Here is a 13694-nt window from a genome sequence, read left to right as displayed (position 1 = left end):
GTCAATAGTTTTTTTCCCATTTAATCACACATTTAATGAAACCAATATGAGTGTGTCTCCTAAAATGTACCATTCAGTTTTAGTGCTTTAAGGGGGAGGAAAGCAGCTAAGTACCTAAATATAGCATGTTGGCACATGGACCCACTTTCTTGTGGTTATTTCCTTAAATAAATCCTCATTCTCCACTAATTAAATACGATTTCTATACTTGGGTGATTGGAGAGAGAAGGGGAGAGATGATGACCATAGCCGTAACAGCAGTGATAAAACTAAAAGAAAGATGAGAGTTTAACATCCTGTCGACACAGAGGTCATTAGAGATGGAGCGCAAGCTCAAATTGCATCAAGGATAGGGAAAGCAGTCAGCCGTACCCTTTCAAAGGAACTATCCCGGCATGTACCTGGAGTGATTTAGGGGAATCATGGAAAACATAAATCTGGATCATTGACATGAGTTTAAACCATCATCTTCGCGAATGAGTCCAGTGTGCTAACCACTGCCACCACTATGCTCAGTAGCAATGATAAAACTAAAAGAAATAGAGGAAGTGTAGAACTTACATAAGTTTATCAAACAAGACATTAATCTTTAATCATTTCAGTATCTTTTAAACTGATACATTAATTATGTGCACCAGTTTTTTGTTTGAATATATTGAAAATGTTCTGTTGAAGTTTGCTTTTTGCCTGGTTAATTCTGTGTGCCCAACTTTGACTAGAACATAGTCCCTGCCTTTTGAAAGCTCCGCACTTCAAATTGTACTATTAGGCACATCTCAGGAATTTATTGAATTGGAGAAGTTTCTTTGTGTATTTCTCATCCTTCATGGTATATATATATATATAAAAATAGAGGGAAACATTCCGCGTAGGAAATATATATCTAAAAACAAAGATGATGTGACTTACCAAATGAAAGTGCTGGCAGGTCGACAAACACACACACACACACACACACACACACACACACACACAAAATTCAAGCTTTCACAACAAACTGTTGCCTCATCAGGAAAGAGGGAAGGAGAGGGAAAGACGAAAGGATGTGGGTTTTAAAGGAGAGGGTAAGGAGTCATTCCAATCCCGGGAGCGGAAAGACTTACCTTAGGGGGAAAAAAGGACGGGTATACACTCGCACGCGCGCGCACACACACACACACACACACACACACACACACACACATCCATCCACACATATACAGACACAAGCAGACATATTTAAAGTTTAACTCTTTGTCTTTAAATATGTCTGCTTGTGTGTGTATATGCGTGGATGGATATATGTGTGTGAGCGAGTGTATACCCGTCCTTTTTTCCCCCTAAGGTAAGTCTTTCCGCTCCCGGGATTGGAATGACTCCTTAGCCTCTCCCTTAAAACCCACATCCTTTCGTCTTTCCCTCTCCTTCCCTCTTTCCTGATGAGGCGACAGTTTGTTGCGAAAGCTTGAATTTTGTGTGTCTGTTTGTGTTCGTTTGTGTGTCTGTCGACCTGCCAGCACTTTCATTTGGTAAGTCAAATCATCTTTGTTTTTATATATATATATATATATATATATATATATATATATAAAAAATCAAAAATGAGGTGACTTACCGAATGAAAGCGCTGGCAGGTCGATAGACACACAAACATACACACAAAATTCAAGCTTTCGCAACAAACTGTTGCCTCATCAGGAAAGAGGGAAGGAGAGGGGAAGACGAAAGGAAGTGGGTTTTAAGGGAGAGGGTAAGGAGTCATTCCAATCCCGGGAGCGGAAAGACTTACCTTAGGGGGAAAAAAGGACAGGTATACACTCGCACACACGCACATATCCATCCACACATACAGACACCTAAATTTTTATTTTGTGTTGCCGCCAAAGCACGTTAAAGGACGGAGAAATTCGGGAAAATTTCGAAAAAACTGCGTGTAGTATATTAAAAGGAGTGGTATTGTGGTGGCAGATTATGAAAATGAGGCTAACAATTGTCTGACGAAGAAATAATGACGTTAAAACCTGTGGGAAGCGCTAAAAATTTTAAGTGATGTGGGAAAAACGGAAATGGAAATAAAGCGAAAGTTATTAGAACTGGCCAAAATGGTTGTTTAAAAGGTGAAAGGAGCTGTTTGTGAACTAGAAACGGTGGATATTATAGCGGCGGTAGTGCTGAAAGCGGCAAAAAAAATTTTTGGTTATGGTTTGGAAGTGGGTTACGTATTATTGAGTATATATATAGACGGGATAAAATAGTATAGCAGATTACGGTGAAAAGGAGAAGGTGAATACAAAGTGAAACTACTGGTAAAAACAGAAAGAGGAAAATAAGACGACAGAAAAGATTTCGAAATGCAACAGTGACAATAACAAACGTAATTGTTGGATTCAAATTAATGATATCAATATAATAGAAGGAAACATTCCACGTGGGAAAAATTATATATAAAATCAAAGATGAGGTGACTTACCGAATGAAAGCGCTGGCAGGTCGATAGACACACAAACATACACACAAAATTCAAGCTTTCGCAACAAACTGTTGCCTCATCAGGAAAGAGGGAAGGAGAGGGGAAGACGAAAGGAAGTGGGTTTTAAGGGAGAGGGTAAGGAGTCATTCCAATCCCGGGAGCGGAAAGACTTACCTTAGGGGGAAAAAAGGACAGGTATACACTCGCACACACGCACATAATGCGAGTGTATACCTGTCCTTTTTTCCCCCTAAGGTAAGTCTTTCCGCTCCCGGGATTGGAATGACTCCTTACCCTCTCCCTTAAAACCCACTTCCTTTCGTCTTCCCCTCTCCTTCCCTCTTTCCTGATGAGGCAACAGTTTGTTGCGAAAGCTTGAATTTTGTGTGTATGTTTGTGTTTGTTTGTGTGTCTATCGACCTGCCAGCGCTTTCATTCGGTAAGTCACCTCATCTTTGATTTTATATATAATTTTTCCCACGTGGAATGTTTCCTTCTATTATATATATATATATATATATATATATATATATATATATATATATATATATATATATATATATATATATATATATATTTGCACACACTCTTTTATCTAAAGTTCAAGAAATAGATTAACAAAAGAACATAGGTCGAACAAAAGCTATTTCTTCAATTTTGTCAATACTATTTTGGCTATATGTAGTTGCTGCCTTTCATAAATGAATGACATAAAATATGCAGGGTCAGGATCATTATACTTTATTAATTTTCCATCTGGTTGCTTTATATTTTATTAACTATACATCTTAATGCCCTTAAGCTTTTGCTCTCATCAGTCACATTAAAAGTACATTGATACTTGTAAAAAAGACTTCTATTTGATCTTATATTTGATTGTCTTGTTGCACCGGCCGAAGTGGCCGTGCGGTTAAAGGCGCTGCAGTCGGGAACCGCAAGACCGCTACGGTCGCAGGTTCGAATCCTGCCTCGGGCATGGATGTTTGTCATGTCCTTAGGTTAGTTAGGTTTAACTAGTTCTAAGTTCTAGGGGACTAATGACCTCAGCAGTTGAGTCCCATAGTGCTCAGAGCCATTTGAACCATTTGTCTTGTTGCAGCATGGTTTGAATAACAGTTAAGAGAACATTCAGCTACCCCAATGCATCAAAGCTCAGTCCTGCACAAGATGATTCTCCATAATTTGCATGGGCTTGTCTGTGCTTAGTCCACAGCTCGTGGTATCGCGGGCCACGTTCTCGCTTCCCGAGCATGGGGTTCCACGTTTGATTCCCGGCGGGATCAGAAATTTTCACCTGCCTCGAGATGATGGGGCTTTTGTGTTGTCCTCGTCATTTCATCATCATTCTTGAAAATTGTGGGATTGGACTGAGCAAAGGTTGTGAACGTGTACAGTTGATAACCGTGCAGTTGAGCACCCCACAAACCAATCATCATCATCATCATCATTTGTCTGTGCTTCTTATAGGAAACTACTCCTTGGGTAATCATACAGTGACAGTAGTCACTCACTAACCACTTTCACAATCTTGCCTCTAACAAACATTCATTATTGTTAGCCCTTGTTAGCATTTCAAATGTTTCTGATGCGAGTTTTCCTACCTGAAGAAACCTGTCTACTCAACATGCCTCCCTTCTCCAACAGTTAGGAATGTAACATGCATGGGAGAAGAAATAATGCCTACTCTTGCTGCTACACTTCAGATCACAAATGACTTAAAAAAGGCGGTTGGTGAGACATCAAATACGTAGCAGCTACATACAAGTAATGGCATTGGTGGATCTTCATTGGTACTGTCTGTACAGGATGAGTGTTAAGAGAGATTTCTCCAACAAGAATTACAGACCATTAATGCAGTAACAGTGAATACTATAACACCATCGTAAATAAATAATCCAGCTATCTCAGAAGATACAGATTCACAGCAGTGTAAAATGTTCTGCCATATAACCTGGGATAATTTCCTGAAAGATCACCACCTTCAGGAATCCAATATTTATGTAGCGTTTCTAATAGTGACAGGCTTGGGCAACAGGTAACATACAAAATAATGGTGCTGAGGTAAAAATAATGCAACTATGGAGAGTGTGATGTTTTGTGAGAAAATCTTGCCTTTTACATTTAAGAGAAACATTAAACAATTCCAGAAAAAAATTGGGAACAATGTATCTTTCATTGTTTCTCCTATTATGCTTATTTGTTTCATGACGTATGCTCATTGTAGGCAAAACCTTGTAAAATAAAAATTGGAAAATTTTGCAAAATTGATTAAACCACACACTTCTGGAACAGGGGACAGTAATTCAAAATGAATAATATATGACGGAATGTATTTTGAAGTAGTAACAATACATCCACCAAAACATGAAAGATGTTGTGAGATAACATTTTTATAATGTTACTTATAGTCTGTTCAAAATTACTTTAGTGCTGACACCCGATGGAACACAGTGAAGCACAGAGCAGAGTTGTCATGTCTTGCACAGACCAAACACATAGTGTACATTTAATTCAACTTGTTCAAGCTCGAACTATTTGATGTACATAGATGGAATTGGCATTACTGTTTTCCAGTGGAGCCGCAGTATGTTAATAAAGTTTTATGTGCAATAATGAACTACCAAGGTGATATATCCAAAGTTTACAAATGTTTTATTTCTTGATGAGATTTTCAAGTTTGACATGACAGAAATTTTTTGTCATTGAATTTTAGTGAACACATTTTGCAAATTAAATCTTAAGAGTAGATTTGCTCCAAAGTGGGACACTGTCGAGATTTGTAATATGAGGTAGTTTGGAGTTATATGTGGTGTGTAGTGCTGCCCATGTGTATGAAAACCTCAGCTGTCCTCTGTTCGGTTTCATTCCAAGAAACCGAATGCTAAGTTTATAATCAGCCTGTTACTGTGTTTTTTTGAACAAACTTTCTGTGTATTTGAAACATAAGAAAAAGAAATCCTTTGTGCTTATTAATCAAGATGAGGAAACTAAGTGATTGGAAGAAGGAATAGTGATACAAAATGTACTGCCATAGTATTACAACAGTTATAATTAAAGTAGTAAGGAGGATTTCTTTTGTGCGGTGTAGACTTTGTTCCTGAGACAAGCTTCATTCTGACGCATTTGTTAAGCCATTATAAGTCAGAGTCTTCATCCTGCCATGCTGCATTTGATTGACAGCTTTCTACTAATCTGCAGAGGCAGTTTCCTAACAGTTTTGTTGCTGAGTGCAGATAGTACTATTTGTTTCATTATTGTTGGTAACATAAACTTTTATTTGGGTCCATATCCGTTCTGTTGGGTTGAAACGGCAGTGTTGCCTAATGACTAAGTTTCTGAAAGCTTGCAGATCCGTTTGTGACAGTTTGCAGATCCTCGCGCTCCAGCTTTTTCAATTTATCAATTCGATGATGAAGGCAATCATTTCCTCCTCCCTCTTTGCCACTGTAGGTGTCTTGTCAGAGTGGTTGGTAGCATTGTCAAGGCACTTAACATACAAGCCATTTCTCTAGACTCGCTCAATACGGCAATCCCCCGACCTCAGAGAGGACCATCAAAACATTCCTACTGAGTAACATTTGACAGCTTGCTTCAGACATTGTTCAGTCTCACACAACATACAACAAATCAATTGTTCCTGCAGCTACTGTTCATGTGTGATTGGCTGAATGTGGACCATGCCTTCCTCAGATGTCTCACCCCACAACTAACTTTGTAACCATAAGTCAGAAAGTGATTTCGATGAAAATAAAAGTCCGAGACATTACATCTTAAACTGTGTCTTAGGGGTACTGCATTTTAGAGCTTATGAAGGAGTGACTTGCTTTAATATTACATCTAGTGCTTTAAGACTTTTGGCCACTCAGTGTACACTGCTGTGCAAGCTTTAAAGGGACCTGCATATCATGAGAGCCCAAAAACTGAAACTTTTTTATTTAATAAAATTCTGTGATTCTTACCAATACTAAAAATGTATACTGTATGTATAAGTACCTCATCACTTTGTGTTTGAATGGCTTTCCAAAGTGAATGCAATGAACAAATGCGTGGCCGTCACACTGCAGTCAAAGACAAAATCTTGCCTACAACGTCTTCTTACTCAATTTTGGTGCAGCTATTTCCATAGCAACTCCTTTGTCTAATATCCTTGAACATATGGACTGTACTATGAGCAGAGGTTTATTGAAATCAATCTTTCTGTCAATCAGGTAGATTATTTGAATTTACTTACGTTTTTTGCTTGTGTTCGTGTTGTAAACTTGTTGTTACGAGAGTGTATTTCAACCATTCTACGTTGTAAAATGCCAAAACGAAGAAGTTTAGTTGCAGTTGTAAATTTTATGGCAATCAACACAATCATGATGAGCATCCACAGCATGGCCTCTGCCCAAAATGAAACACTTTATGGTGCAAGTACACAGAAGAGACAAGGAAACTGGTACACCTGCCTAATATTGTTTAAGGCCCCAACGAGCATGCAGAAGTGCTGCAGCATGATGTGACATGGACTCGGCTAATGTCTGAAATAGTGCTGGAGGGAACGGACACCATGAATCCTGCGGAGTGTCCATAAATTCATAAGAGTAAGAGGGGGTCGAGATCTCTTCTGAACAGTAAATGGCAAGGCATCCCAGATATGCTCAGTAATGTTCATGTCTGGGGAGTTTGGTGATCGGTGGAAGTGTTTAAACTCAAAAGTTCCTGGAGCCACTCTCACAGTTGTGGTCGTGTGGGGTGTCTTATTGTCCTGCTGGAATTGCCCAATAGACGTATCTGGTCCCACATCACTCACTCCAATTGCACACACTCCACACCATTACAGAGCGTCTACCAGCTTGAACAGTCCCTTGCTGACATGCAGGGTCCATGGATTCATGAGGTTGTCTCCATACCCGTACACGTCCATCTTCTCAATACAAATTGAAACGAGACTTGTCCAACCAGGCAACACGTTCCCAGTCATCGTTGGTCCAGTGTCAGTGTTAATGGACCCAGGCAAGGTGTAAAGCTTTGTGCCTTGCAGTCATCAAGGGTACACGAGTGGGCCTTTGGTTCCGAAAGCCCATATTGATGATGTTTCGTTGGATGATTTGCATGCTGACACTTGTTGATGACCCAGCATTATGTCGGAGATTGGATGTTTTACCGGATTCCTGATATTCACAGTAGACTTGTGAAAGGGTCATACAGGAAGATCTTCACTTCATAGCTACCTCAGAGACAGTGTGTCCCATCACTCATGCGCCAACTGTAACACTACGTTCAAACTCACTTAAATCTTGATAATGACCGCAGCACCATATTCTGCTTGTTTTCATATGTTTGTATTTGAATTAGCATGCCTATACCAGTTTCTTTGGTGCTACAGTGTATTTTAGGTGTGAAGCAAATACACAAAAACACACACATGTGCTCTCCATGCCAAAAACTGTATTTTAGAACTAACACCAATATACGAGATCTGTAAGATTCTGAACTTCTGGAAAATTTTTACATGGCTGAACACAGAATCCAAATGAAAGCTTGAGTAGTTGCATTTGGAAAGACTTGCCAAAAACTGTTTTTGTTGGTATGTCAGTTTTTCAGATTGTTGTAATAGGTGCAATAATATGTTTTCATGATGGAGTAACAAGCAGATTGGGCTTCAAAGGTGGGGCTAACATAAAAAGTGGGCTGACAATATGTTGCTGAAGCTGAAAAATCTGCCAAAAGCATAACAAAGAAAAGAAAGAAAACGAAAAAAGATGAAAAGGACACTCAGAACCAACATTATGGAGCTGGAATGTTTCGATGTGTTATCATCGAGAGCAATATGACATGCACATCTGAAGTTTCAAATCCCTGCAATCAACAGTTTTGCATACTTAAGTTTCATTATCTCATCCAGTATTAAAGCTACAGGACCAAAATTTTGCTTGAATAATATAGTGTTTGCCTACACAGTGAACCACATTGTTCAACAGCATATAAATGATTTAAGCTGTAGGATGTCATATGTTCTCAAATTTTTAGGAGAAAAAATTGTTCTACATCTACATACATACTCCGCAATCCACCATACTGTGCGTGGCGGAGGGCACCTCGCACCATAACTAGCATCTTCTCTCCCTGTTCCACTCCCAAACAGAACGAGGGAAAAATGACTGCCTATATGCCTCTTTACGAGCCCTAATCTCTCTTTTCTTATCTTTGTGGTCTTTGTGCGAAATGTGAGTTGGCGGCAGTAAAATTGTACTGCAGTCAGCCTCAAATGCTGGTTCTCTAAATTTCCTCAGTAGCGATTCACGAAAAGAACACGTCCTTTCCTCTAGAGACTCCCACCCGAGTTCCTGAAGCATTTCTGTAACACTACCAGTAACAAATCTAGCAGCCCGCCTCTGAATTGCTTCTGTCCTCCTCAATCCGACCTGATAGCGATCCCAAAAGCTCAAGCTATAGTTCTAAAAATATGTTTTTTAAAAACAACAGAAAACAAAAATTGGTAAATGTTCTTGGTTTATTGTTTCAACAAGTTAATTGCAGGAAGAATAATATTTGTTTTTGAGCTTATATTCTGAATAGTGTGGAACTAGAGTATACTTAAAATAAAATTTCACATAGGGATCAAAGTATGCAAATTATTTGGTCCTAATTTCATTCTAATTTATCTACTGAAGTTTTTGAGTTATTAAATTTCAAAATACTAGTAAAAACTGTAGGCCATAAAGTCCAGATCTCCATCAGGCTGGAGTAACTTTTGCATAATGTGTCGTCGTCAAGTAATATACCTCAATGAAACTTGAAAACTACATACAAGGGTCATTTTTAAAGTAAGAACTCTTAGCACGTGTCCGCACATCCTGTCACATGACATCATTTCACGGTCAGCAACTCTTGGCCAGTCTTTCAGTGCACTGCCGTTATATGTCCCGTCTCTGCTGGTGTTGGTTGTATAGTTATACTGCTTCATTTGTCACTGTGTCAATCAATAATCCTACTGATTGTGAAGTGCACTCAGTTATTAGGTTCCTAAATGCAAAAAAGGTTATTCTGCTGAAATTCACCAGTAGTGTGTTGAAGTTTATGGTGCAGGTCTAATAAATGATGGAAATGTGCATAAATGGTGCAGGCTGTTTAATGAAGCACAGACAAGTTCATGATGGAGAACAATTTGGACAGCCTGCTTCCATGAATGAAGATTTGACACAAAATTGATGAGGCAGTTGGCCAAAACAGATGCTTCACTATTGACAAGCCACACTGGAAATTTCCACGGGTTTCAATATCAGTAGTTTTTCACTTAGTTACTGACAAACTTAACTACAAAAAAAATGTGTGCAAGATGGGTGCCAAAAATGTTGACAGAACAAAAAATAAAGCAAACAGCACTTTCTTTGTCTGTTTTGGAGTGCTACCTCAAGGATGGTGATGAGTTTTTGAGTCATGTTGTGAGCAGTGATGAAACATGGATTCCGCACTACACTCCAAAGAATAAACATCAGTACGGCGAGTGGCGTCACTTAAATGCCTCGACAAAACCCCAAATTTTAAACAAGAACCTTCAACGTGGAAGATCTTGGCCATGGTTTTGGAACTAAAAGGCAGTCTTCTGTTAGACTTTTTGCCAAGAGGAATGACGACAAATTCAGAGGGGTACTGTGAAACATTATTAAAGTTGAGGGATGCTATTTAAAGTTAACAGCGGGAACTGCTCTCCAGCGGCAGCGTTTTACTTCAAATCTAGGATAGGCCTCACATTGCAGCAAGAATAAAGATGCAACTGGATATGTTTCATTGGGAATCACTGGATCATCCACCATACATTCCTGACTTAGCACCATCAGACTTACATCTGTTTCCAAAATTGAAGGAATTTCTTGGTGGAAAGCACTTGGAAAATGATGAAAGAAACTGTTACTAGTTTAGTGGTCAAGCGGCAGAGTTTTTTGATGCTGGGATCCAAAAGTTGTTGCTGCAAATTGACAAATGTTTAAATGTTTATGGTAACTATATTCAGAAGTGAAAAAAATATGCATGTTGCTGTTTTTGATAAAATTTATGTTTATAAAGTAAGTTTATCTTACTCTGTTACAAATCTGTTCTTACTAAAAATCGCCCTCATAGAAAGAACTGCTAACAGTGTATTGCAGAATAAAACTGAAAGAAATACACAATGAGGTGAACAGAAATGACAGTTTTGTTAAAGATAATAATTAAACTGCAGTCATTGTGATTCAAGATGGTCCCCTGGGCATTACAGAAGGTGAGAGGGAGAGAGCAATGATTAGTAGCCATCTACTTGTGGCACCCTTCCCGGCCAGTTTCTCAAATGTGCTAACCTACCTCTCTGTATGGTACAATTAGGTTATAAACGCACTCCATGTAGTAGTAAGTATGTCCAAGTTTATCAAGTAATTCCCATAATTTTTCTATGAACCTTTCTCTGCATACGCAATGTATGTACTCCAGAATCAGCTGACTGGTGTTTGGTGGATAGTTCTTAATACCAATAATGTCTTGTCCCATTCTGGTTGCTTATGGAGTATAAGAAAATTGCTACCTAACTGTCCTGGTATCTTCACAATCACTTTCCTTACTATCATGGTCCCAATTTGCAGTATATGGTGGTGGCACATAATTGTTGAACTGTTCTTCCAATAGTGGTTCTCTCATTTTACAAGCATAGTTTTGAAAGAACATCTGTCATACTCTCTTTTTCTGATCAGATGTTACGATCGTACATGTGTGTGCCTATGCACTTGGGGAGGGTGGGGGGTGGTGATAACTTTTATGCCAGTTATAAAGGGTCAGAACACAGCAGTATGCTAGAACTGGTTGTACTGCATCTACTTGAAACATTGTAACTAACACCTGAATGGGCAAGAGTCATAGGAAAGCACTAGATGTTACATTAATAGCAAGTTGCTCCTTTGCATGCTCTCTAAACTGCTGTAACACACAGTGTGAACTCTACAAGGTGTTGGGCAGCTTATGCTACCCACAATTAATCTTGCATATTTGGTGATGGGTTCTTAGAGCATACACAGGTATCAATCGGGTGATGTGGGAAGGTGCAGCGCCAAGCTATGACAATTCATTCATGGAAGTGTTAATACAGTGACTTGGCTAAAAGCTATGAGATCATACTGTCCTGTTGAAACATAGCTACTTCACCAGGGTACTGGTACACTGATACCAGAAATGGATGAAAATGATCTGCAAGAATTTCCACATACTGTGTATCTGTAGTTACTCCCTGCAGCCACACGATGGGGCCACATTGTGACCACTTGAACAGAGCCTAGAGCATAACTGAGCCACATCCTACCTGGGTACACCCTTGCAGAAACACAGGATTTTATAGCTGCTTCAAGCATATGTCACATTCATATACCTGTCAGCTAAGTACAACTGAAACCAGGGTTCATTGAGTTAAGCTACATGCCACCGTTGTTCCAGGCCAATCGTTGAGCACTGTATAGGTGCCTAGAAAGAGACAAGCCTTGGAAATCCTAATTTTTATGTAATTTGTGATTTGATATGATTTGTACATCTTTCCCTCATTATAATTTTATGTTCAAAGTTGATTAACTTACTGAATTCTGCCTCAGGCTGCAGATATTTTCTGTACTTTCGCGACACACGACATCTAAGTGCAATATTATGCTGTTTTACACCATACACTTCGAATTGGACAACCCTTCCCTTAACAATTGGACCCTCAGTTTGTCTTCCATTCACATTCCTTACTCTTGATTTCAAGAGTTAGTCATTTTTTGTGTTGCTTTGAAATATTTCCCCTAAATTTCTAATACTCTGGTATTTTACAGCTAATTGTGTAACTGTATGTTACTTGCTTTTCTCTCATCACTATGGGAATTACTTCACATTTATCCACACTTAACAACTGTTCAGTGGAAATATTGTCTGCCTGCATTTTCGTATCATCTAGGGATAGTACTTTACCTGTAAGCATCATTAGTGAATTACATGAGAGTACAGCTAACTCTGCCTTGTTAATCCAGCTTATCTTGGTAACACTGCATTACTGAGTAAACATAAGTGATAACCGAATTAATTATAGGAAATTTTGTGCAAGAACTGTAAAATCACTTTATTCAAAGAATAAAAAGTTGACATAACTACAACATTAAAAACGTGGTACACTCTTAAAGAAGCAGTAACACAAAATGCAACAGCGAGGCAGATCTTGAGACATTTCTCCCAACTTGATGTAGTGAAATTTTGACACACACTTTAAATTTTGATTTTTTTTCAAGCTTATGAAGTTCAGTGTAGAAAAAGTGATTTTGAGACAAACATACATCTTCACACAATTCTTAAAAGTTTTGTTTCATATTCTCAACAAACTGTATTTAATCATCGTTGATAGGGGCACATGTAACATAACATTAATTACGAGGGCTATCCACAAAGTACATTAAGTTTTGGAATTAAAAATAAATAAAGTATTGGAAATTTTTTTTTATTATATACAGATGAAAGCCCCATTTAAATTACGGCACTTATCATAGCGATGGACGAGCTTGGAAATTCCTTCGTCGTAAAATTCGGTAGCCTGCGCCTTCAACCATGTGGTTACCCCTTCTTGAAGCTGTGCGTCATCATCAAAACGCTGCATAGCCAACCACTTCTTCATTGCTGGGAATAAGTGGAAGTCGCTCGGTGCCAGGTCGGGACTGTATGGCGGATGAGAAAACAACTCCCACTTAAAAGATTCGAGAACTTCACAAGTGGCATTTGCCGTGTGGGCCCGGGCGTTGGCGTGAATTGGCAAGATCTTTGAGTCCAACTTTCCCCTGCGCTTGTTTTGTATTGCTCTTCTGAGGTTGTGCAGAGTTTGGCGATACCTTTGAGAGTTTATTGTAGTGCCTCTTTCAGGAAATCCGCAAAAATCACATCTTTTCTGTTCCAAAAGAAGAGGTAACCACGTGGTTGAAGGCGCAGGCGGCCGAATTTTACGACGAAGGAATTTCGAAGCTCGTCCATCGCTACGATAAGTGCCTTAATTTAAATGGCAACTATGTAGAAAAATAGTATTTAAGTGTGGCTTTCATCTGTATATAATAAAAAAAAATTTCCAATGCTTTATTTATTTTTAATTTCAAAACGTAATGTACTTTGTGGATAGCCCTCGTATATTGGTTACGCCATACATGTGCAGATATGAGAAATATTTAGTATGCTGTCCATGTTTGCACAATTCTGTGTATACCCTTTTTATTTTTTACATATGTGACTAGTC

The 13694-nt window shown here is 38.8% G+C and overlaps 1 protein-coding gene across 2 annotated transcripts in view; it reads left to right on the top strand.

Annotated features, from left to right (window-relative positions):
- Positions 1 to 13694, top strand: part of LOC124607891 (scaffold attachment factor B2-like) — a 211848-nt gene that overhangs the window by 195186 nt on the left and 2968 nt on the right. The window lies entirely within an intron of this gene.

This window comes from Schistocerca americana, chromosome 1 (assembly GCF_021461395.2).
Source record: "Schistocerca americana isolate TAMUIC-IGC-003095 chromosome 1, iqSchAmer2.1, whole genome shotgun sequence".
NCBI lineage: Eukaryota > Metazoa > Arthropoda > Insecta > Orthoptera > Acrididae > Schistocerca > Schistocerca americana.
The sequence above is the reverse complement of the archived record's forward strand: the minus strand, read 5'-3'. Positions and strand labels throughout refer to the sequence as shown.